Source organism: Lonchura striata, chromosome 26, assembly GCF_050655825.1.
Source record: "Lonchura striata isolate lonStrDom1 chromosome 26, ASM5065582v1, whole genome shotgun sequence".
Taxonomy (NCBI): Eukaryota; Metazoa; Chordata; class Aves; order Passeriformes; family Estrildidae; genus Lonchura; species Lonchura striata.
The window spans coordinates 7774678-7798530 of NC_140728.1; the positions used below are offsets into that span (position 1 = coordinate 7774678).

The 23853-nt window shown below is 49.4% G+C and overlaps 1 long non-coding RNA gene across 1 annotated transcript; it reads right to left on the reverse strand.

The window, feature by feature from the left end:
• Positions 1-1554: 1554 nt before the first annotated feature.
• LOC144247670 (uncharacterized) lies at positions 1555-19753 on the reverse strand. Its single transcript, XR_014950176.1, has 2 exons — positions 3172-19753; positions 1555-3091 (listed from the first exon to the last, which is right to left on the reverse strand). It is a non-coding gene; the product is annotated as an uncharacterized LOC144247670 (long non-coding RNA).
• Positions 19754-23853: the final 4100 nt, after the last annotated feature.

Here is a 23853-nt window from a genome sequence, read left to right on the forward strand (position 1 = left end):
TGGGTTTTGCTTTATTAATCTCTCATCTTTTCAAGCAAGCAGAGCTGGTGCTGTCTCCTCTTGGAGACACGAGCTTGGAGCTAATGGCAATGGAGACTGACAGAGGCAATGGATAGAGGCAAAGTTTGGCATTGTTTGGAATCATCTTGTGCAGGAGCTTGTTTCACCGCAAGGAAGCAAAGTGGGAAGCCCAGCTGCATCCAGTGGGGATAGAACGAGCCTGGGATGCCTCCTCTGGGGGTGGATCATGGGAATCATCCGGGGCTGAGGCCCTGCCTGTGCTGTGGCATTGCTGGCAGCGCCCATGTGCTCCTCAGGGCAGGTCAGGCTCAGCCTTCAGGCTGGGTTCCAAGTTGCTCATTGGGTTTTTAAAGCAGAAACTGGGGCCAAAAGCAGCAGAAGGCTCAGAAATGCTCTTCTGTAGCCGAGCTGGTCCTAAAGGGAATAAAACCACGTTGGTCAGTCTGACAGACACCTCTGGCAGTTCCTGTGGGACAAAGTGGATGCCGTGGGAGAAAGTGCCTGGTGAGAGCTGCTTCCCTTCCTCCCGATGTCTGAAGGGCAGCCCGTTTTGGTATCCTCAAAATATTACCCTTTGTACCCCCATCGTGTTGCTTGTCTCCTTCTGCTTTGAACTCAGCAGGAATGTGAAGCCTGAGGTGGATGGGATGAGAGTCTGGAGACAAGCCAAGGCAGCAGAGCTCCCTCTGGAGCTGGAGCCCGCTGCAGCTCTAGAGGGAAGAGTGCTTGAGTCCGATCCTTGAAACTGAGCCCAACAAAGCCAAGCATGTGCCCAGTCCTGCCTGTGGCTCTGGCTGTTGGCTGCAGGTGCTCTATGCCAGACTGGGTTTCCAGTCTGGGCACGAAGGAGGGTGCAATTCCTTGTGCAGTTGTTCTGCTGGGCACACAGATAAGTGGCTACTGGATAACCTGCTAGTGCAGCCTGAGCCTCGTGGGATTGCAGGCTGCAGACACTTGTCCAAGGAATCAAGTAGAAGTTGTTCACAAGTTTATCCCCCTGCTGCTTTGGTAGCATCACTGCTGTTCTGGCATTGCACAGAGAAACAGTGAAAGAGCCTTTTCCTGACCTTGATCAGTAGGGCTTTTCCTTCCCAGAACTGGAGAATGTGATGTGCTTCTGCTCTGGAGGTGGAGAGCCTGGACTCTCTCCTTGATTGCTCTCTGGCCTAGCAAATGGGTCTTGTTTCTGCCCACAGGAGGAATTTTTCACCTCAGGCTGGTTAAAAACCTTGCAGCCCAGCTGCAAAGCAGAGGCAGCGATTCCTGACAGCCCAGAGCTGCCCAACTTCCAAAGAAACCTCATTCCCACCCTGTTGCTTCCAAAAGCTCCACATAGGTCAGACTGATGGTGCCTTTATAAAAGCAACCAGGGAAGCAACTTCTACAGCCTAACACTGTGTCCTGCACTGCTTAGTGGGTTGAGAGTTGGCTTGTTTTCAAAGGAAATCTCTTTCTTGATTCCACTTTATGTTTTCCAAACTCTTGTTTTTTGATCTGGAATGGTAATGGTCCTAGTCTTTCCCATTTATATTCCTCGTTTCTTCTAGTCCTTCCAGATATACCTGACTGTATAATTTTTCAGTTTTCATCTAATTTATGTGGCTGCATTTTAAATAATCACCATGTTGAAAAAGCAGAGTGATTTCTAGTAATCTGATGAATTCTGAATTGTTGAAAGACTCAGAAGGAAAGAAAGAGAAAATAGAGAGTAAAATGGAAATAAATATTGCATTTCATCAGATGATTCTTGATATATTTTACTAACAACAAACTGGAAATGGAAATGCTGTGTGGATTGTCTGGTTTTCCATGCAAAACTAAAATGGGAGCAGGCATTATTTTTCACAGAATTGCAGAAAACGATAAGTTTAGGATTTAAAACTGCCTTGTGTTCCTTGAAAATGATGCAGCTAGAAGTTTACCTGCAGCTGTAATATGCTTTCCTTGCACTTTGTGTTTGTGTGGCTGCAGCCAGAGTTCCTAAGGAGAAGTTTGGATTTGGCTGGCACAGCAAAGGCAGCTGGAACCCTTGAGACACCCCTAAAGAAGGGATGTGTGGGCAGAACCTGTTCTTACCTCACTGGGTGAGTGAATACATGGGCTTCTCCATGGAAGGAGCTCGTTGTCCATGGAGCCCTTCTGACCCAGCCACCAATGAAGTCCTCAGTGCTCACCCAAATCCAGAGTGAGCAGGGCTCAGTGTGAGGCCTCACTTGTAACCCCTGAGGTGAGAGGGAAGTTTCTCCCATCCCTGTCCATTCTCACCGGCCCCAGAGCCTGTTTGGGCACTGACAGCCCTGGGCAAGTGTCACTTGAAAATGGATGGGGTAAAGGAAGAGCTGGTTCTTTACCTTCCTGGGGGTGGAGAAGGTGTTGTGGGGCTTCCTATTCTTCCTTATCTGCTGCCTGGAGGATTCCTGGATTCTCTTTGTTGTCATCCTCATGATTGGTGGCTCTGGAGTGAAAAAGCCTCAGTCGTGGCTTCAGGTGCAGGGTCTCATCACCTTTCTGATTTGATTCATTGGCCAAGGAAAGTGTGAAGCCCTCAAAGTAATTCACCTGGAAATCCCCTGGTGGGAAGAGATTCCAGCTCTCAGTGCTTGTTGCTCAACTGCCAGGTCTGCAGCAGTGTGAGGCGAGACCTGGGCTGAGGGCAAATCAGGGATACTGATGAGCCCAGGGCTCGGGAATCACCAAACATTGGTGCTCTGTGCATCAGGGGCTTATCAACACCACGCAGGGCACGTGAGCCTGCGCTTGTGCCTAGGGGTCCTGGGACCTGTGTTCCCTGGGGAAAGCTCTGTCATGCCCAGTGTGGCAGAGAAAAGGGGAGTGTGGCTCTGGAGGCAGCTTCAGGAGAGGCCAGGACTCAAGGAATCCTGGCAGTGCCAGGAATACAGGCATTTCTCTGCCCCAGTCACTCTGGGGCAGCATCTCTTACCGTGTGTCAGCAAACCAAGGATGTAGGGGAAGCACCCAACCTACCTGTCCACACTTCCAGTCACTTACTCAGTCTTTTTAGGAAGGAGACCGTGTCCTGGTAGCCCTGGACAAAAAAGCGGTCCATGACCTGTGAGGGGAGGCAGCAGTCAGTGCAGCTGGGCTGCTGCAGGGGCCTCACGGCTCTGGCTACCTGGAGGAGCTGCTCACCTGATGTGTGGGAACCTGAAAAATGTGCTGTAAGCGGCAGATGTTCATTTTTGAGATCTGTAAGATAGAGTCAGAGAGCTGGAACGTCAGGAAGGCAGCGGGGCCATCCCTGGGGCAGATGTCGTATTCGCCGGCGAAGGCAGAGATGGTGATGGTGGTGCGGGACACAAAGTCGGCTCTCCACATGGCCAGCTCCCCGTCCACGTAGCGCTGGGAGACAGAACAGGGAGCCCTGAGCCTTCCCCTCGCAGGGAGAGCAGTGCTGCTCACATGGGCAAACGTGGGCCTTGTTCCCCAGCCAGGCCCACAGCAGACCATGGTTCTGGGGCTCCACAGATCCTCTTCCAGGGAACTGCCCCACCTGCTGCTCCCATGCTCCAGGTCCAAACCTGCCCTACTCCCTTCCCCCTGAAATCTGCAATGAACCTGGGAGGAAAGTGCAGCAGAACAGATGTGGGGTAACCCCGGGGGCAGGAGTAGATGGACAATCCTGTAGGAAGCTCAGTCCTGTCTGCAGTGAGGTCAGATTGTGGGGCCCTGTTCTTCCCTCTGCAGACACTGGGGGAACCCAGCCTTGAGCTACGTTGGTGGCAAACCCAGATAGAAAGGTCCTGAATGCCACCACTGGAGAAAGGAGAGAGGCTGGAGGGGCCCTGGGCCTGAGCTGGGACAGGGTCTCCAGACCACAAAGCTACTCACCACCCCACGGAACGTTGGAGGGAAAATCCCAAAATAGGGTAGGAGGAAGCAACTGCACATCACAGCCTGTGGGTGAGATAGGAAGGACAGAAATGAGTGAAGATCCCCAAAAACTGTTACCTTTGGGAGGGGTGGTTCATCTGTGAGTGCCAGAACAGGGTCCCCCAGCTGGGTTATTGGGCACCACGGACTAATGGGCACCAGACCATGTCAGATGCCCACAGCCAGGGCAGAGAAGACGGAAGGGAACCTGTGAAATGCCTCAAATTGCTCTCTTCATGTTCAGCATAATTGAGGCGGTAATCAAAAGGGCTGATTTTTGAAAATTATTTCAGCTTGTCAGGATGCAGAGGGTGGCAAGGACAGAAATCATGGCATGGACTAGAATGGACCAGGGCCTGTTAGGATGAGACAAGGGCTGATGGTTTGTAACTACACGGGGGGAGATTGAGATATAGGGAAGATATTTTTTACCTTGAGGTTGTTGAGGCCCTGCACAGGTTGCCCAGAGAAGCTGGGCATCCTGGAAGCATGCAAGGCCAGGTAGGATGGGGCTTGAGACCAGCCTGGGACAGTGGAAGGTGTCCCTGCCCATGACAGGGTGGATCTTGATGAGCTTTAAGGTCCCATCCAACCCAAACCATTCTGTGCTTTTGTGCTGTGGGACATGGCCAGGCAGCAAATGTCTCCCAGCTCCTCCCTCACGGGCGGCTGCGGCTGCTCCCACCTGAATCAGCTCCTCCTTCGAGGCAAACTCGGACACTGTCACACATCTCCAGTCGTGCAGGCGGGTGAGGATAATGTGCAGCTTTCCAGACACCAGCTCGTGGGCATTTGGAGGCAGGAATTTCTCTAGGGCCTCCCTTAAGAATCTAAGTACCTCTACTCCAAGGGGCAGGCCCCAGAGAACGAATTTCAAGTGACTGAGGACATACTCCTTTATCTCATCTGAAGGAAAGCAAAGCAAAGCAATCATTCTACATCCCTTATAGTGTTATTTACATTTTGAGCTGCACTTCCCCATGAGAATGGGGATGAGGTATTTTATCTAGCTGCTAAATGATTGCTTAGAGCTATTGTGCTTTTTCATTACGGCTGAAGGTCTCTAGTGTGGACCCAACTTTTCCAAGGACTTTCAATATTGAATGAGGCAGAAGTATTTTGGGTTTTTTCCTACTTTCTCCCCATTTTCTGCACATGACATAGTAAAATATTTTGGACATATGGTAGAAAATGGACAGGAAGCCTTTTTAGAACATTTCCTCCATTTGGTTCTGCATCTATGCCCTACTAATGAATCTTATGTGTCCTCATTTTTTTGGGAATCTGCCAAGATTCTCAAATGCCTTATCAAGGAGAGCACCTCTCTTTCTTTTATTAATATGCTTGCCATGAATTCCCGTTAAGAAAGTGCAATGACTCTTTTCCAAATGCTGCCGAATTTACACGTTTTCTGCTATTCAAGATGGAAATAATGTTTAAAAATCTGAGGAATTAACCATTGATAATGATACAAAAATATTTGGAACTCCAATATTCCCAGGTATTCAATCTCTTTGGACACAAAATAAAAAGAAATCTGTAGCCCTTACCCACATCACATCCACACAATCCAGCTGTAGCTACAATAGATCCTGAAGATGCTCCATAGATCCTGTGTGCAGATTTCATTATGTCAGGAGACAAGTCCCGCAAAGCAGATAACACTCCAGCTTGGTATACAATCATGAAACTACATCCTCTAAACAGTATAGAGTAAGGTCTTCCCTCTTTACCACTTATTTTCATCATCTCTGCTAACTCCAAGCACCCCAACAACAAGGAAAGAGCTGCCCAACAGCTTTAGTGGGTTGTCCAGAGTCAGGCAGTGCTCAGCTGTTGCTCTCTTTCCAACCACACTCTCACTGTCTTATATCCCTCTGGGCCAAAGGTGCAGTGAAACAGCAGCAGTGGGCAGAAGTGGATGATTTGATGTCCTAATGCTCATTAAAATAAGATTACTGCAATCCAGCGTGCCTGAGGTGAGCACTGTCAGCCCCAGGCGATGGGGACAGCCACATGTCACACTGATGTGTTGGGGGAGCAGCCCAGGGGTCTGATGCTCCCCAGGACTGAGCCTTCATGAGGGAAAAGCTGCTTCCCAAAGTGGTAAACTGCTTCAGTGATACCCTGGAGTTCCAGCACAAAATTCCAGCCCCTTGGGCAGTATGAATTCTCAAATATTCCCGGGCACAAAAGAGTCTAGCAAGCTGCTGCTCAAAACACTCTTGCCTCATTTGCAACAGGTTGCCAAACACTATCACATGGAGTGGAGAAGGTGGCTGGATTACTAAAGAAATCTAAACCCAGTTAGTTTTCCTGGTTTCACAATTTTCGTTTGCTTACAGAAGGGTAAAAATACAGAGTCCAAGCAACAACTGATGGTTTCACCTGCCTCCAGATGGATGAAGTTTCAGTAGAGAAAGAGGTTGATAAAGAAGGAAAGACTGGGGAGAAACATCTGACAAACACAGGGATTTGTTGGTTATCCATGTAGAAATGCAAAGCCTTCTAAGCTTTGCTGCTGGGTGAGACATTGGGAAGCTGCTGGTGGGAAAAGCAGCGCTGAGAGCTGGGCAAGAGAGAGGCAAGTGGCCAGCACAGCCAATAACAACTTGGACATGCCTCTCCTGATATACACAGAAATCTCCCCAACACTTTCAGGCAAAATGCTCCCAAAGCCACCAGGAGTGCTTCTCTCCCTCTTGCTATGTGCCAGGGCAGTGCTGGAGTGATTTGGATGCAGCCCTGCTCTCTGTGAGGGGGCTGCAAAACAGCCCTGAGGCTGAGGGAGCAGCTGTGCTGGACCTGCTGGGCTGGCAGGGCTGTGGGCTCCACTAAGCCCAAAGCATCAGCGCAAGGTTAATCCAGCCCCAATTCCACACGGGAGCAGTGTCTGCCACCAGCCAGGAGCCAAGGCCCTGAGCTCCTTGCACACACCTTGCAGGTCCTGATGCTGAGCAGCAAAGTAAAACTGAAGACTCGAGAGGCATAAATATATTCCATGCTTAATCAGGAGGACAAATGCACTGGAAATAATTTTCCATCGACTCTTGAGTGCAAGGGTCCCCTAAGAATTGACTGCAATGAGAAGAGTCAACTTCAGAAGCAGCTTCTGGTGCAGGAGGGAAGGGGCATTTGGAATGCATGGGTGAGGCACACAAAGCTCTTGAGCTTAAGGAAAACATTTCTGGCCACGTGCATGGCTTGTGGAAAATCCCAGAGCCAGTCTGGGAGCAGCACCAGCATTCCCAGTGCTTCAAGCCTTGTGTTCAAGCCTCCTGCCCTCAGTCAGCAGCACGAGAAGGAACTAGAAATGTGACCCATGATTGCACTGCTTTCCACATACAGCTGGAGAGCTCTGGCACTCCAGTCCCAAACCAAAGCCACGGATCACACCACATGGGCCAGGTCTTACTCTTAATTGCACCTCTGCAATATTGAGAGAGTTTGCAAATCCCTTTGTTTTGCCTTCTTACCCAATCTTGCAGCATCAAGAAGTAAAAAGTGTATATCTTGGAAGAGCAGAAGGAAGCCAAGAGTGCGCCTGCTGTTTCCCTCCTAGCAATAGTGCCACATCTCCCTGGCTTTCAAAGGCTTGGACTGTCCCAGGTGTCTTTCAAAGGAAACAGGGAGTTAGAAAAAATGTAGGTGGGTGCAGTTGTTGTCAGAGTGAGGTACCAGGGCTCCAAGAAGGTGGGGTTTGGAAAGCAGCAATCCAGGTGATCAGAGGAGTGACCCAGGTGGCATAAACAGTGATTGGGAAATGCTGCTGTGGAAATGCAGAAGTTGTTTCTTGTCCTCTCTCTGCCCTGCCCCAGGATGGGACACAGGCTGTGTGTGTCCCTGAGTGATGCCCTGTGTTTCAAGCATGTTGTTTTACCAGGCCAAACACCCTCATGGCATTTGGCATTTCCCCATCACTGGGTCAGAAACCACTGGGAGGGACCCTGCTCATCTGTCCCTCATTTTTTCATCCTGGCTTTGGGGACAAATGTCTCCAGTCCTGCTTCCCCACACAGCAGCCTGGTCTCAGTGCCTCCTGCTCCCATGGATAATTGGAAATACCCTGTGATGCTGCAGGGTGTGAAACAGGGAATCTGACCATTCTGTACAGCTACAGCAGGGCGAGAAGAAAGAACTGAGGAGCAGAAAGACACCAATGCAGAAAGGCAAAAATGCAGTTCTGTGTTGGGTTGAAATCTTCCCATGTAAGAATCTCATCTTAGCAAACCCCAGTCTGGGTTTCTCTCCTTCATGAAAGCTGGATTTTATTATTTGTGTTTAAACAGTCCGTGATGAATCAAGGCATTTCCACGGCAGCTCCCCAGCTGAGTGCACTGGAACAGGAGCAGAATAAAGGAGTGGCTCTGGCAGGGGTCTGAACTTTGCCATGCTGGGGCCTTGCCCACCTGTGTGTGCTCACCTGGGCCCCTCAGTTGCCTCTTGGCTGCTCCGTGTTTCCTCACATGCCAGTGGCTGCCTCCTCAGCAGGCAGGGCTGACACTGGCCTAGGGAGCACATTCCCATCCCTGCCCTCCCACCAGGACACAGATTTTAGCAGAGTTAACAACACAAGTGACGTTTTTGCTACTGATGTTGCAGGCAACCTTTCTTCGAGGTGGGAAAGAAAAGAGTGGAAATGATGCACCCTGGTCCTTGCCTCACTAATTGGTATTTCTGTGGCTTTGACAGCTCCCAGAACGTGCCCCAGCACACTTACCTTTCCTTCTACCGAGAGTGTGGCACAGGAACCTCCAGCCTATCTTCTGTTCGGCATTAAGCAGAGGAACCTTTTCCCTGTTCCTGTGACAAACACCTCATCTGGGCACACGAGGAGATGATGTCACTGCCCAGGGCAGCTGGGTGAGTATGGAATGGTTTGGGCTGGAAGGGAGCTTAATGTTCATCTCAGTCCACCCCCTGCTGTGGCCTGGGCCACCTTCCACTAAACCAGGTTCCCTCAAGCCCTGTCCAGCCTGGCCTTGATGCAGGTGCTCCCTGATGAAATTCTATTCCCTAGATTAATCTTTATTCCCTGGCTTCAGGTGCTGCCATCAGGGCTCAGCTGCTCCTGTTGCTCTGAGTGCTCAGCTCTTCCCATTCCCGTTCTTCTGAAGACTCAGCTGTTCCCTTTCCTCTTCCCGTTCCCGTTCCTGTTGCTTGCTCTGAGGGCTCAGCCATTCCTTTTCCCGTTGCTCTGAGGGCTTGGCCGTTCCCATTCCCATTCCTGTTCCCGTTGCTCCAAGGGCTCGGCCGTTCCTGCCCCTGGTGCTCTGAGGGCTCGGCCGATCCTTCTTCCCTCACTGCTGCCCTTTCCCAACTTGGCGGCTGCAGCAAGCGTCGTCCCTTCGCATGCATCGTGGGAGTCTTTAGAAACGCAGGTAAGGCTTGTTAATTTGTGGTGATTGCTATGAATAAATATTTTTTTGCCTGATGTTCCATTCTCTCTGCACATGATGTCTGACACAGATGATGAAGCTGAGCCTGTTGTCACCAGCACCCACTGTGTGCTGGTGCTCCCAAATCAAGGAGGATTTTGAGAATCCTAGACTGGTTTAGGTGGGAAGGGGCCTTAAAGCTCATCTCCTTCCGCTTCTTCCTAAAGGGTGAAGATAATGGTAAAAATTGATAAAATTATGATTGGCTCTTGCAATTAAGGGATGAATATTGGGTCTCTTAAGGAAAGTATTGCTGAGATTTGAAGTTATGTTGATATGTAACTTCATTATTGTAGGTTGTTTTGGATACCCTCTGTTTTCCTTATGGCTCCTTTTTCCTCCCTCTATGCTGTCGCCATCAGACAAACCTGGCTGTCAGGGTTGTCAGGGTCATGTGGAGGGACGGCGTGTACATTTGCCCCTTGCTTGGGGCAGTTGGGAATGGGTGAACTTTGTTGCTGGGTGGGCTTGGCATGATAACACCTCACCTCCAGACTGTAAGAAAGTCTCCACCAAATGGACAGCAAAGAAGAGTCAACTGGCAGACTCTGGGAGAGGCCAGGGTTAGATAAGGGAAATGTCTGAATATGTATAATTACTTATGAATATGTATTTGGCTGATGCAACACCAGGGGAATAAAAGGCAGAGCTGCCATTTGGCAGATGTGCCTCTGGCTGCAGCTAAGCACGCAGGGCTTTCCCTTTTCCCTTATTCAGTCCTTTTGTTGTGTTGTTGAGGTTTAATACATCTCTGAAATTTTTATGTGAGTGGTCATTTCTCACAATAAGGAAATGTTTGAGCAGATCACCTTCAGCTGGAAAGTGGCACAACTTCATTTCTGCCTAGAAGAGATTCCTTAGCCTATGTGAGAAATGAGGCTCCCTCTTTAATGTTTTTAAAAGTTTAATAAGGGATAAAGCAAATGTAACAGCACTGGGTGCATAGGTAGATGCACATGGTTAACTATAACAACTCTTATATAATTGGTCAAATGCATATTCGTGAAGATTACACCTATTAAAATATTCTTTTGAATTTACATGTTCTGGAAATTCTTTAGCTTAATTCGACCCTTGACCTCATCTTCTTAGAATACATGCCACAATGTAGATGTGATTTTGTATTTTATTTATTCACAAGGCTCCCTGATCTGTGATTTGAGAGTTATTGATAGCTGAAGGGTTAGTGGTAGATTCCTCTTAGCTCTTTTGGTGTTATTTGCCTGGTTCTTTTCAATGTTATCTTACCATATAGGCATTTTAGCTATTTTTGCAAGTACTTTCAATAAATATTAGCTATTTCACTATTGTCAGTTACAAAAATAAAGGCATTAGTTATTATTTCACAATTACAATTACTTCTGCAAAAGTTAATGTTGCAATACACAGCACATAACCTCTATTTTAATATTTTGCAAAAGCCTGAAGTATAATATATTTATCATAGTAAAATATAGATTCTATACAGGGATTAGGGTATTAACTATAAAAGGGTGACAAATCATACTATATTAAAAGCAGTTAAAAAGAGATTACAAACTGTACTGTATCAAATTTGTAAAAGCCAATATATGACAGCAAAAACCAACAGCTATACAGTTGTTCATAACACTTAGGATCACCCTGTTATACCAGAAAAACACTTTAATAGTAGGTCACAGAATCCCAGAATAGTTTGGGTTGGAATAGACTTCAAAGCTCATCCTTTTCCACCCCTGCAACAACAGGGGCATCTTCACTATTCCAGGTTGTTCCAAGTCCTGTCCAACCTGGCCTTGAAATAAAAACACAGCAGAGCCAAGCAGGAGCCCTGTGGGATGCAGGCATGGCTGGGAGTGCTGGGAACTCCAGTGTGCCTGGAGTATTTGCAGAAACTTATGAAAAATCAGCTTGAGAGAGCTCAGGAGGAGGTTTTGTAGTCCAGCTCTCCAGTTCAAAGCACTGTGCACTGGGAGTTCAAACTGGGGCACTCAAAATATGGTTTACCTGTGTAGAAGTGAGATGTTTCAAGGAAAAATAAAGGCCTCTTTCATTGGAGAAGGAACTAATAAGCCTGAGTGGATGTGCCCATGTGTCTCCGAGCTCCCCAAACTCTTGGCAATAGTTACAGTCTCATGAAATCCAGCTGCTTGTGATGAGAGACACCAGCTGCTGCTCTGAGAAAGGATGAAAACTGATGTCAACTGAATATTTGAAAATACTCAAAATATTTTAGGAGTAAGAAATACCTGAATATTTTTTTCTGTTGTGGGAGTGCATTTGGGTCTGACTCTCATGTGGCACAAGAGGGAGCATCGGTTTGAGGACAGCTGTGCTGCTCCTGTAGCTGTTGGGTGCTTTCTTATTTCTGATCGGCTTTAGCACCCAAAGGACTCCAAGCTCACTGAGACTATGCAGAAGCAAGACTAAAGCACTTGTGTAATGGGCAAATCTAAGATCTGATTTCCAGTCCTTAAACACTTTGTCCTTAAATACAGCACTGAGCCCTCGGCAAACAGATGGTTTGACCTTCCTCCTGTCTCACTTGTCGGAGCGGGTTGGGCTGTGCGTGGCTGAGTGTTTGTCTGGGAGCGGAGCGGGGTGGCCGTGCCATCTGGCAAGTGGCTCTGGACGTGCTGGATCCAACTGTCAGCTTTGGGAATGGATCCGGCATCGACACAAGCAGATCCCCGGCAGCACCTGTGGGGTTCAGAGCCCGAGTGCTGAAAAGCAGCTCTTGGAAGGCAAAAAGGCTTAGTGTGGTGATGGTGTGCTGTTGGATACAATCGTAAGCTGGAATAATTGCCGTGTTTAAGGAGCAGTCCTGCAATGGCTGTGACAAGTGACTGGAGTAGACCAGAGTTTGTTTTCCTTCTGTCTCTGATGTTTAGGAGCCAGGGGGCTGTGCAGCTGGTGCTTTGTACCGCGTCATTCTGCCCGAGTCAAGGAGTTGATGTGAGCAGTCACAAATCTGTGGGAGCATCACATGCCTGGGCAAGATGAAGGGTACCCCAGAGAGCCCTTGGCATCTGTCACTGGCACTTTGGAGAAAGAGGAAAACACAGAATGCTGTGTGGGGTTTGACCTGGGGGCTTTTGTAGCCAAGGTGTGTGGGTTAATCTGCTGGCCCCTAACAGGGCTGGGGGTTTTTGAGTCACAGCCTCTGTTGTGCCTGTTCTGATGCTTTTGGGGGGCAGTACTGCAGGTTTTAGGCAAAGGGAATTGCAGCTATGGAATTATGGAGGGACCTGGCTAGTTGGACTGTGTTGGTCCAAGCTGTCCTTCTTTCCCTGGACAAGGAGATGACTTGTTGATCAGATGGTGGGGTTCAGATGGAGGGTTGTGCTTGGAGGGCAGCGTGCACAGCTAGGCACATCTTCCCCTTCTGCCCCTGCTCTCAGTGTCTGCATGAGTCACATCCCGTCTGTCCCTCTGTGGAGCCAAGAGGGGAGATACGGGATTGAAATAGAAATTTGGGCCGTGCTGGTACAGCCCATACTGGCACCAAGTGTGGATCAGAGCCAAAGGCTCCTCCTGGACAAATAACTGTTGTCTTTGGTGGGCAGGAACATTTTGAGCCTCAGACTGCTTACTGCATCCCTGTCCTTTTTCAGCCTTGTCCCTTGGGAAAAATCACCAAGTTCAGTATCCCATGGAGGTAATTTCCAAAATAAGGTCGAGAAAAGTGGAGGGAGGGATGAACCCTACAATGCGCTGGCCTGTGCACCTGAGCAGCTGTGGAAAAGCTCAGCTTTTAGAATCCATAGATTGTTGAGCCTTTATTCTCACAGGATCCTGGGGAAGTGCTGGGCTGGATGGAGAGAATGAGAGCTTTGTCTCTGCCAAGGGTAGTAGTGCAAGGGGGGATCTGCTCAAGGCTTTCAAAGTGGTGATTGCAGCTCAGACAGGGTCGAGCCCAGTGTGGGTTGTTTCTGAAGTGGGAGCAATACACATCTTTGGGAGAGGTGATGGTCCTTAAAGCCCTTGCTCACACTCAGGAAATCCTTAGTGATGTGAGCTGGAGACAGTCACCATCTCTTCATGTCTCTGCCTGGGAAATGAAGAAATGTGGCTCAGCAGAGTCGTGGATTTCTGCAGAGCTGTAGCCGTGGATTTCTGCAGATCTTCACAAGAGGGCAGAAAACAGCTGCAGAAGAGCGTGTGGCTCTGGGAGCCTGACAGTGACTTTCTGATGGAAAATTCTTAGGGAAGCTCGGGTCTGCTTGGAGGCAGGAGCATATTGCAGATTTGCCAGCAGAGCTGGCATAAACACGGAGCAGAGAGCAAAGCCAAGAGCAGCGTCCCTGCCGAGAGCACCCTGTGTGAGCAGCTCTGCATTTCGTATGAGCAGTCACAGCCTTCCCCATTCCTCTGTCTCCTAGTGATGGCAAAGGAGATTATTCCAGATACAAGTGTGGAGAGAGCAGGAAGGAGAAATGAAGCTATGGGATAGTGTTTACTCAGGGTTGTGGGAGGTTTGAGAAGGGGTGGTTGGATGTGGTTAGTCCCTTTCTCAGCTAAAGTTCAACCCCTTTTGTCTCAAAGACACTTCTCCTCCTGTTTCCCAAAGAGGAATTGGGGTTTACCCCAGGAAATTGGTGTGCTGGAGGGAGAAGGGAGCTCTCCCTGGGGCAGACAAACCACTGGCCATGCATGGTGGTGTCCAGAGAGACCCATCACCCTAAGTGTGCCTTGCTTAGACCCGACCTAGGGAAAACCCTGCCATGGCCACGTCAAAGCAACCAGCCATGGCTTCGGGGAGCTCCGAGCTTGCCAGCTCCAAGGAATCCATAAGAGGGATTTGTATGTGTGAAATTAGAGTCATCACCCATGCGAACAGGCACTTAACCCCCACTTCCCCAGCTCCTGTACCCAGGGGCTTTGGAGATGTGCCATGTGTCTGGCACCACAGGCAGGAGCAGCCAGCAGGCCCAGCTTGTCCTTTTCCACAGCTGAGCCCTGGGCAGCCCTTCGCCCAGTGTGGAGAATTGAGTGTCTTTGTATCTTGACAAGGAGAAGGAAGCTGGAAGTGCTGATTTTCCTCTTTTCCTAACAAGCTCTTTGAACCTCAGTCTCTGACTACTCAGTACCAATTTTCTCCAGGGCAGGAATAGGTGTTAGATGTTGTTTTCCTTTTCACCCACTTCCAACAGAGGGAGGACAGCCTTGGGCTGTGGATATTTTTTTTCTCTCCTCCATTGATTTGTCTGTAAGAGCAGAGCCCAGGAGTCCTGACTCGCATCCTCTCTGCTGCCTGCAACCCCCAGACAACACCCAGCCCCTTGCTGTGGGAGCAGATGGAGAACCACAGAGCAGATGGATGCCTGATGGGAGCTTATGGTGTAACCCCACAGGACCCCCTGGAATGCTCCAGGTTGCAAACCAGCACAACAAGGAGCAGGGCAAGGATGGATCCAACACACCAAGAATTAATTTTACACTGCCTAAGTGCTAGGAACAGCCTGGGGAAAAACAGCAGCTGTTTAGATTCAGACTTGAACTAAACATGCTGCAAAGCAAAGTCTTGCCTCTTAAAAACCCTAACCTGTGAGGTGGAATGTTCCTGGCATGTCCTGGCAGCCAGGCTGACTCCCAGGGAAGTGCAGTGCCCACCAGTCTTCCCTCATGGGGACTCTGGTCTGGAGGTGTGACTTGCTCATGTGGATGTGCTTTAGGAAATCAGTGCCAAAGTCTTTAAAATAATTTACAAACCAGTTTCACTTTGCATTATTTAAAAGGAACTAAAAATAAACCTTTAGTTGTAAAGCAAAATAAAAACACTGCCATCTTTCATTGCAGTTATTATACAGTAGCTGGCATTCTTTAGACAAAGCTTAAAATAACCATGAACATACCAGTGAAAATAAATGGGTGAGTCATGTTTGTTAACGCGGGATTAGAAGTATTGCTCTTGGCTCTCCTCCTGTGTAGCATCGCCTGCTCTTTCAAGCAGATACAAGGTTTTGGCTGGGCTGGTGAAAGAAAATTTGTCATCCATCAATTCTAGGTCATCCTGAGAGGGACCTGTGTAAGGCGATTTTAAACCAGGAATTGTATTTTGTTGATTTGCCAATCTCTGGCACTGTGGTGTCGTGAACATTGTGTACTCTGCACTGATGGTGGGAATTAGATTTATACTTCACTCTTTACTCTGTAAGCCTGATTTTGAGGGGTTAAATTCCAGATTGTTTTGGGTTGGAAAGAACCTTAATACTCATGGAATTTCAGCCTCCCCTGCCATGAGCAAGGACACCTTCCACTATCCCAGGATGCTCCAAGCCCCATCCAACCCAGCCTTGAACACTTCCAGGGATGGGGCAGCCCCAGCTTCTCTGGGCAACCTGTGCCAGGGTCTCACCACCCTCTGAATAAAGAATTTCTTCATAATATCTAATCTAACCTTGTCCTCTCATTCATCTCTAGAGGTGCTGTGTGCTGGGCCGCCTCCTGCTTTTCTCTGCTCCCCTTTTATGACTCTCCTCCCTGGGGCTGGAGTGGAGACTGGAGGAGGGTGGTACCAGCATGGCATTTCCAGAAGTTGCTCATGGGCTTCAGGCTGTGTGTGGTCCATCATCTGCTTTTTGACTACAAAGGCCACAGATTTCCTCTTTGGAAGAAACTGGTGCTGGCATTTTGCTCTCTGCCTCTTGCCTGCAGCTGGGCACAGAGAAGGGCAAGCAAGATGTCGTTAAAATCCCATCTCAACCATTTGGGGCTGCTGGGGAGGGTGGAGCAGCAGTGGGAGGGGAGAGCAGTAGCCCTGGTGGTGTGCTGGTGGGCATGGCCAGCCAGCTGGATCTCTGTCAAAGTGCACTCACTCCCTGTGGCCAAAGCAGAGAGAGTTTGGGACAGCAAGACAGGACGGATGCTGTAATTCTCCCTGTGTGTTGCTCTTGGGGAGGTTTTGGGATGCTTTGAGGAGTCATCAGTGGCCCTGTGTGGAGCAGCTGAATCTCCAGGGTTTAATGCCTTTGACAGCCCAGCTCTGCTGAGTGTTGCTGTGGCAGGAGTTACCTTCCCAGCTGCCTGGAGGTGACTGTCCCAGCAGGAGGGATGGCTCAGTGCTCACACGTGTCTGCACCCCGCTGCTGGGGTTCACAGCCAGGCCCGGCAGCACAAGCTGGGGTGACAGTGATTGGAGCCAGGCGGTGACATGCAGCGTTCACGAGGCGAGAGACAGCAGTGACAGCTGGCCTTTTGTGACAAGACACGTCCAGACAGTCAGAAAACACTCCAGGAAAGACAGGAGAGATCATGTGGAAGATGCAGAGCAAGGATTCAAAAACCTTTCTGAAGGACCTGTAGTGAGATGTGGAGTCTCAGCTGAATCAGAGACAGAATCATGGAATCAGGTAATTCCAGAATGATTTGGATTGGAAGGAACCTTAAAGATCATCCAATTCCAACCCCTACCTGGGCAGAGACACCTTCCACTAGACCAGGTTGCTCCAACCTGGCCTTGGACACTTCCAGGGATGGGAAGCCACAGCTTCTCTGTAAGACCTTTGCCAGTGCCTTACCACCGTCCCAGACAAGAATTTCTTTCTGACATCTAATCTACATCTACTTTCTTTCAGTTTCCCTCTTGGTCTGTCATTACATGTCCTTGTAAAATGTTTTTCTCCATCTTTCTTTAAGACTTCCTACATGAAAATAGCCCTGTAATCCACGTAATCCATCTCCATTCAGGTCTAGTGCCCTGGGTCCCTCTCTAGGAAGGTTTCAAGTGATGCAAGGTGGATCTTAGCTCTGCCTTGGGGTGATTTGCGCCTGGACTTCAGCATCCTCCTCTTCCTCTCATCATCCACCCCATGGCTGACAAAATGGGAAGTATGATGTACATCTTACAGCCCCATAATCTTTGGATTTTATGGTGTCAGCCCCCTTCTGCAGGGGATTTCCGTGTGTTCCTCTTTTCATAAGAAGAATTCTTTAAATATCCTAGTCCAAATGTAGGTCTGCAAGAGGGATTGCTTATATTTCTAATTAAGGAAAAACCCCAACCCACCAGGACTAGGTTGCACTGCCTGGTACAGCACAATTGAATTTCTAGTGTGATTCTCTTTCTTGCTTATTGTGTCTCTAGATCCTTGGCTCACGTTTTTCAGGGCACACACAAGCTGGGAACTCCCACCTTGGGAGGAAAATCAGGAAAAAAATGACTGAAAAATAATCTGTGAGTGCTGGTGCATGTAGCTGACAGAAAGCATTAGCATTGAGTTCCTCAGACAGATCTTGACTTCATTAGACAAGTTAGTAGTGATGCATATTAATTGAGGAGGAACACATTTTTGTTATTTATGAGGGAGAAAAATGCATTTTTCTATGAATATTTAATGAAGCATCCCCTCCCCCCTGTTCAATTTTTCCTCTTTGGTTCAACCAAGTTCAAATGGGCTTCTGGGCAGAAGGAGTCAAACTCACTGCTGTGCCATCTGAAAAAACAGCCCTGACTTGTGACCTCCCCTCTCTCAGGGGCTTCACACTTCCCTCAGTGGCTCTCAATTCTTGGATTTTTATTACTGCCACTGTGCAAAGTGTCAGAGTTCCCAGTCTGGTGTGAGAATTTCCCCATCCTGCTCCTGATGCTGCCTTCACATGGTGCTCAGGCACTGTGAGACTGTCCAAAATCTCTTTATTCCTGCAGAGGCTGAAAATAACAGTTTGAAATCCCATTCCCAAGCCTGAGTTTCTGTATCAGTTGGAGCAGGATTGTGGCATTAAGGCCAACAAAAAAGTGGGTCGAGATGCCTTCTACAAGAAGAGGTTCAGCTGGCACTGGCTGAACCCAGATCTGTTGCTCTTTTCAATGCCAGGAGAGACTGGAAACCAGCACTCCCTAAACAATTTTTAGTAGAAATGCCTCGAGAAGCAATTCTTCTCTTCCTTCCTCCAGACTTTGATTTTTATCCCTTTGGATTTCTGGTGGTGGGTGGAGGAAGCTGCAAGAAATGTCAGGGCAACCCCGCTTGGCTGGAGGCACATCTGGACATTTTGGTATGACAGTGGCCTTTTCTAAGATCCCGTGGCAAAGCAGAGGCGGAGGAGAGCTCCTTGCTTTCCTTCAGCCCCTGGCAGCCTGGCCTCTGCCACCTAACATCTGCAGCAGCCTGGCACCTGGGGGGCATTCGGCTGCTGGGTGCTGATCCAAGTGGAATCAGACCCTTGGCCAACGGGATGGTGGCTCCTTCCTCAATTTTCCTTTGGCTCCCAAACAAAAGGGAAGAAGCCAGAGGCTGCTGGGTCCCAGCCATCAGGGCTGTTCTGCTTCAGTGACAACGTGTTAATTGCCTGCCTGGCCAGTGGCTCTGCTGGCTGGCTGCTGGCTGGGGCCTGCTGGGGCTCTTTTGTTCTTCTTCCTCTTGGAAATAAAAAATAAATATCTGCAAAGAGCCCTGTCCCTCATCCCTCCCAGTGGGAAATGCAGTGTATCAGTTTTGTGCCCAGAGACCGGAGAACAAGTCAGCCCCCTGCACTCCTTCTCTGTGCATCTTGGGGGAGCAGAGGACAAAAAAACCCTTTTTGCCAGCTCTGAGGATGGATGCTGCTTCCTCCCTTAGGATCCCCATCTCCCCTTGCTAACCCCTGCAGAACAAACAGGGGCTGGTGCCTTGCAGGGAGCAGTCTTGCAGAAGAGGGATTTGGACTCTGCTGAGCATTTCTTGCTGCACTGAGGAGCACTGAGGAGCACTGAGAAGCACTGAGGAGCACTGAGGAGTATGGAGCATCACTGAGGAGCACTGAAGAGCACAGAGACCACTGAGGAGCATGGAGGAGCACAGAGCAGCAGTGAGGAGCACTGAGGAGCACTGAGCAGCACTGAGGAGCACTGAGGAACAATGAGAAGGATTGAGGAGAAATGAGGAACACTGAGCAGCAGTGAGGAGCACTGAGCAGCAATGAGCAGCACTAAGGAACACTGAGGAACAATGAGGAACACTGAGGAGCACGGAGCAGCAATGAGGAGCACTGAGGAGCACTGAAGAGCACTGAAGAGCACAGAGAGCACTGAGGAGCATGGATCAGCAATGAGGAGCACTGAGGAGCACTGCAGAGCACAGAGAGCACTGAGGAGCACAGATCAGCAATGAGGAACACTGAGGAGCACTGAGGAGCACTGAAGAGCACAGAGAGCACTGGGGAGCACAGATCAGCAATGAGGAGCACTGAGGAGCACTGCAGAGCACAGAGAGCACTGAGGAGCACAGATCAGCAATGAGGAACACTGAGGAGCACTGAAGAGCACAGAGAGCACTGGGGAGCACGGATCAGCAATGAGGAGCACAAAGCAGCAATGAGCAGGACTGAGCAGCACTGAGCAGCAGTGAGTTTTGTGATTGCATCCCTGTGCTGATGCAATGGCCCAGAGCTGGAGCTGTCTCGCCAGCCCTGCCAAGCAGGGCCGGCCCTCTGCTCCTGCCTTGGGTAACTGTCACACACAGCAGGCAAGGTTATTACGGGTGACAGCCTTGTCACCCCTCTGAGAAATCACGCACTAGCACAGTATCAGTTGCACTTAAATTCACTGAAACTATAAACGAACCCTCTCTCTGTTTAGGCTAGGGTGTTTTAATACAGAGAATGGTGTTGCTGCTCAGAATCCTGCCTTGGGAGAGCCTCCTGGCTCCTGAAGCCAGCAGTATCCAGCAGTTTCTCCTCACCTCGGCTGGCAGCATATTTTCCCGCTGCCCTGGAGCCACGGTGAGGCTGGTGGGTGGCTGTGCTCAGTGCGGAGGTGGCAGAGCCCTGCTTTGCCCGCAGGCAGCTCTGATGAGGTTTGGCAGCCCAGAAGAGCAGCCTCGACTCCTTGCCAAACATTTCTCTTTCTGCTTCACGTGGTTTGGCTGGATTGTAACCCCAGAGGTGGAGGCAGACTGAGAACGCTTTCAGAGCTGGGAGCATGTGGGGACAGTCTGGGTGTCTCTTCACTCCTGTTTCTCATTTGTGGCTGCAGTAAGGTTTAATTTGGCCCTCCAGGGAGGAATTTCCTTTCCCTGTCCCCCTTCCCAAGTGGTGCAAATGATTGCTGTTTATTCCTGTCATGGGGTTTGGGGTCAGATTCCCATAAAGTGTGGCAGTTCCTGAAATCTAGGGGGAATAATGATGCTCCTTTGGCTGGTCTGAACTTAGAGATTCTCTGTTGCAATGATTTCTTCTGGGTTTGCAAACCCAGGCACCATCTGAGGCACAGGAGGACTGTGAAGTAGAAGGCTGAGAACACACCCAAAGCCCACAGAAACCATCAGATCTTTTCCTGTAGACTCTAGTCAGGCAATACCTTTTTGACCTATTTATAGCCTAGTCTAACAGTGAAAACCACCCACCAGGAAGTGGAGGTTGGACCCCAGCCCAAAGGTGTTGAAATGTATCTCTATTAAGGATGGAGAAACTTGCTGGAAGAACCTCACTTATAACAGCACCCCAAGCAGATGAGATGCTTTTCTGGGTAGTTCTTACCTCCAGGGACCCTATAGACTTCCATAGGGAACACATGTGTAGCTGTTACTAAAAGGCTGACAAATGTGAGTATGTAAAAGGATGGAAGCCCTCAGTTCCTAGATTTGGATGGGTCTGGATGCTGGGCCATGAATTTGAGGATAAAGCCTATATATTAGTCCTGGAGAAGAAAATGCTTTGAGATGACCTAATGGTGACCTTTCAGTACCTGAAGGGAGCTTACAAGAAACATGGAGAGACTATTTACAGCTGCCTGGAGTGACAGAACAAGGGGGAATGGCTTCAAACTGACAGTGAGTAGGGTCAGATTAGATATTAGGAAAAAAATTTTCCATGTGAGGATGATAAGGCCCTGGCACAGGTCTTCCAGAGAAGCTGTGGCTGCCCCATCCTTGAAATGTTCAAAACCAGGTTGGATGGGACTTGGAGCCACCTGGGACAGTGGAAGGTGTCCCTGCCCATGTCAGGGGGTGGAACAGGATGACCTTTAAGTCTCTTCTAACTCAAACCATTCCATGATTCCATGACACTTCTTCCACCAGCCTTCCTGGAGCTGACCATAAGTGGTGAGAGTGGCTGTGCAAGATGTGGCTCCATTCCACTCCTCACTGAAGTGACCTTCTCCTGTGCCTCTTGATGTGTGACAACGAAGTCCCCAGCAGGAGGAGATGCATTATGGTGTCAAAGCTTAAATGCCAACCTGCTTGGTGCTCCTGGACTTGTCAGCACTGGCTGTGGGACATGGGGAGCCCCCTCCTCCCTCCTGTGAGCGTGCACTGGGAAGGGTTTCATGTGGCAAATAGAGCAGAAGGAATTGAGCAGAGCATGTGCTCCTTCTAAAGATAGCACGCTGGGGTTTGCATCAAGGATCCTGCCACACTCAGCAGCCACAGCATCCACCGCCCTCCCTTCACGACAGGTCCCCCGGCGTGCTGGGAGGATGCCAGACCTGGAGTTCCTGGGACTTCCCTGCCCTGCTGCAGTGGACTAGAAAACGTACACACAGAGCGTGGAAAGGAGGGGAGGCTCAGGTGCTCCTGGTGCTGCAGGTGTGGTTTGAGGGTCTGCAGATGCTGCTGTGAGGTGGGGTAAGGCTGTACCTGAGCCCGGCTGTGTCCCCCACATGACACGGAGCCTTTGCCAATGGGGAGCAGCAGCCCAGCCCTCTTTTATGGCCTTGACGTTGGCTGGTGGCTCCACATGTTACTTACATCACCTCTAAGACTACCAGAGTACGTCCTTAAGGTGCTCTTACAGGAATTGTGTGATTTCCCGTTTCCTCTCTCCACCCTGGGTATCGGTGTCAGGCCGGGATTCCCCACACGCAGGGAACCCCGTGGAGGCTCCGGCTCCAGGCACTGCTGGGCTGCGGGAGCAGATGTAGGATCTGGGCCCAGGATTTCTATGGGACTGTTCAGCACATTAAATCCAGCCATGCTTGCTCGCCTGGAGGTTCTCCATCTGGCACACTCAGCCTGAGCTCACCAGGCTGCTGCTGCTCAGAAGGGATGTGGTGAAGGGGATGGGAGCTGGGAGAGGTGTTTCTGCTCAAAATCTCAAGCCGTGCAGGTCTTGGGTTGCTATGTGTAACCCTGCACCTCTGCAGCGACAATAGTGAGTGTCAGAGGGTCCCCTGCAGCCACCCAGCACCCTGGTTTGCATTAAAATCTGGAGGGTCTGGGTTTTTTGGTGTATGTAATTGTGATTTGTGGTATCCTTATGCAAGGATCTGTGGAAATACATAGTCCTCATGACTGGCCCTATAGTCCTCATACTGGCCCTATGGGAAAGGTGGGAGCCAGGGCCTGATCCCCCTTTTGCAAATAAAGGGAAGAAATCAGCATTTCACATGTAATTCCTACCCTCTCCCCCCCACCCCCCCTGTTCCTGGTATTGCAGGGCATCCCTTCCAAACATCAGCCCCTGCTGTGTAACGGGATGAGGCTGACAGCATCACAGCCATCAAAAATCAGGAAGAGAGTGGAAAACACACAACAGTGTACCTGGGGAAAACAATAACCCTGTCAAGTCCCATTAAAGCAAGAGAATCAGCTGCTGCAGGGCTGAGAGGAAAGCACTGTCTGGTGAGGTCTTGTGGGGTTTGACACATGTCCTGCCATGCCTGCAGAAGGGATTTGTGTTCTCCATGTGGCTGTGGCAGTGCTGGGTGGTGTCAGGCTCTTTCCAGTTTGAGAGCTGCAGCATTCTGATGGGAAGGAACATCCCTGGCTGTGGGTTTTCTTATGGGGGAAGCGCAGGTTGGGATATGGGAAATCAGGAAGTGATGGAGGGGACTGGAGACATCCCTGGGATGTCTGGTGCATTGGACAAGTTCTTGAATTCCTTCTCACCAGCAGCAGATACTGAGCACTGCAGGGTGTCCCTATCCAAGTTGTCCATGTAAGGATGGGGAAACCCCTTGCTATATGCCACAGCCTTATCTGAAAATATTTCTGGTAGGATTTGGGGCCAGCCAGAGCTAAAACAAAACCCTCAGAACCTTTTCTCTTTCCCTAGGAGGGTGTCAGGGAGTTGAGCATTAAATCACAGCCAATGTAAAAGCTGGAACCCTGGAACCTTCCCTCAACTGCCTCCATCTACCATGAATTCTACCCTGGGCTCAGTTTTTGTGTTTCCATCAATTGCTGGATTTTAGTTTACCATTCCCTGCCCTCCCTGTTGGGATCCAAATATCCTCAACTCTGCTTTTTGTCCAGGTTTTTATGCTTGGTTGTTTTCTCAATCCAAACATGGTGCAGCAAAACTGCATTTATCAGGGATTAGTTGATCTAATCCTATAAATGTGGTTTTACTGGTAGTCAGGGGAAGGTCAGTGTGCAGGGCTTTCTTCACTGCTGTACCGAGCCAAAACATTTGTAGATCCCTCCCTGTCAGGAAGACAAGCTTTTCCTTGTTTTCAGGATTATTTTGATGAGGGTTAGGAAAACAGTGGAAATGGCTGCCTGGCCTTGCAGGTTCAATGTCCCCTTTTTTCACTTCTGTGTCTCTGGAACCTCAAAATCACTGCAGATTTAATGGAGGAATTGTTATTAAAAATAAATACAAG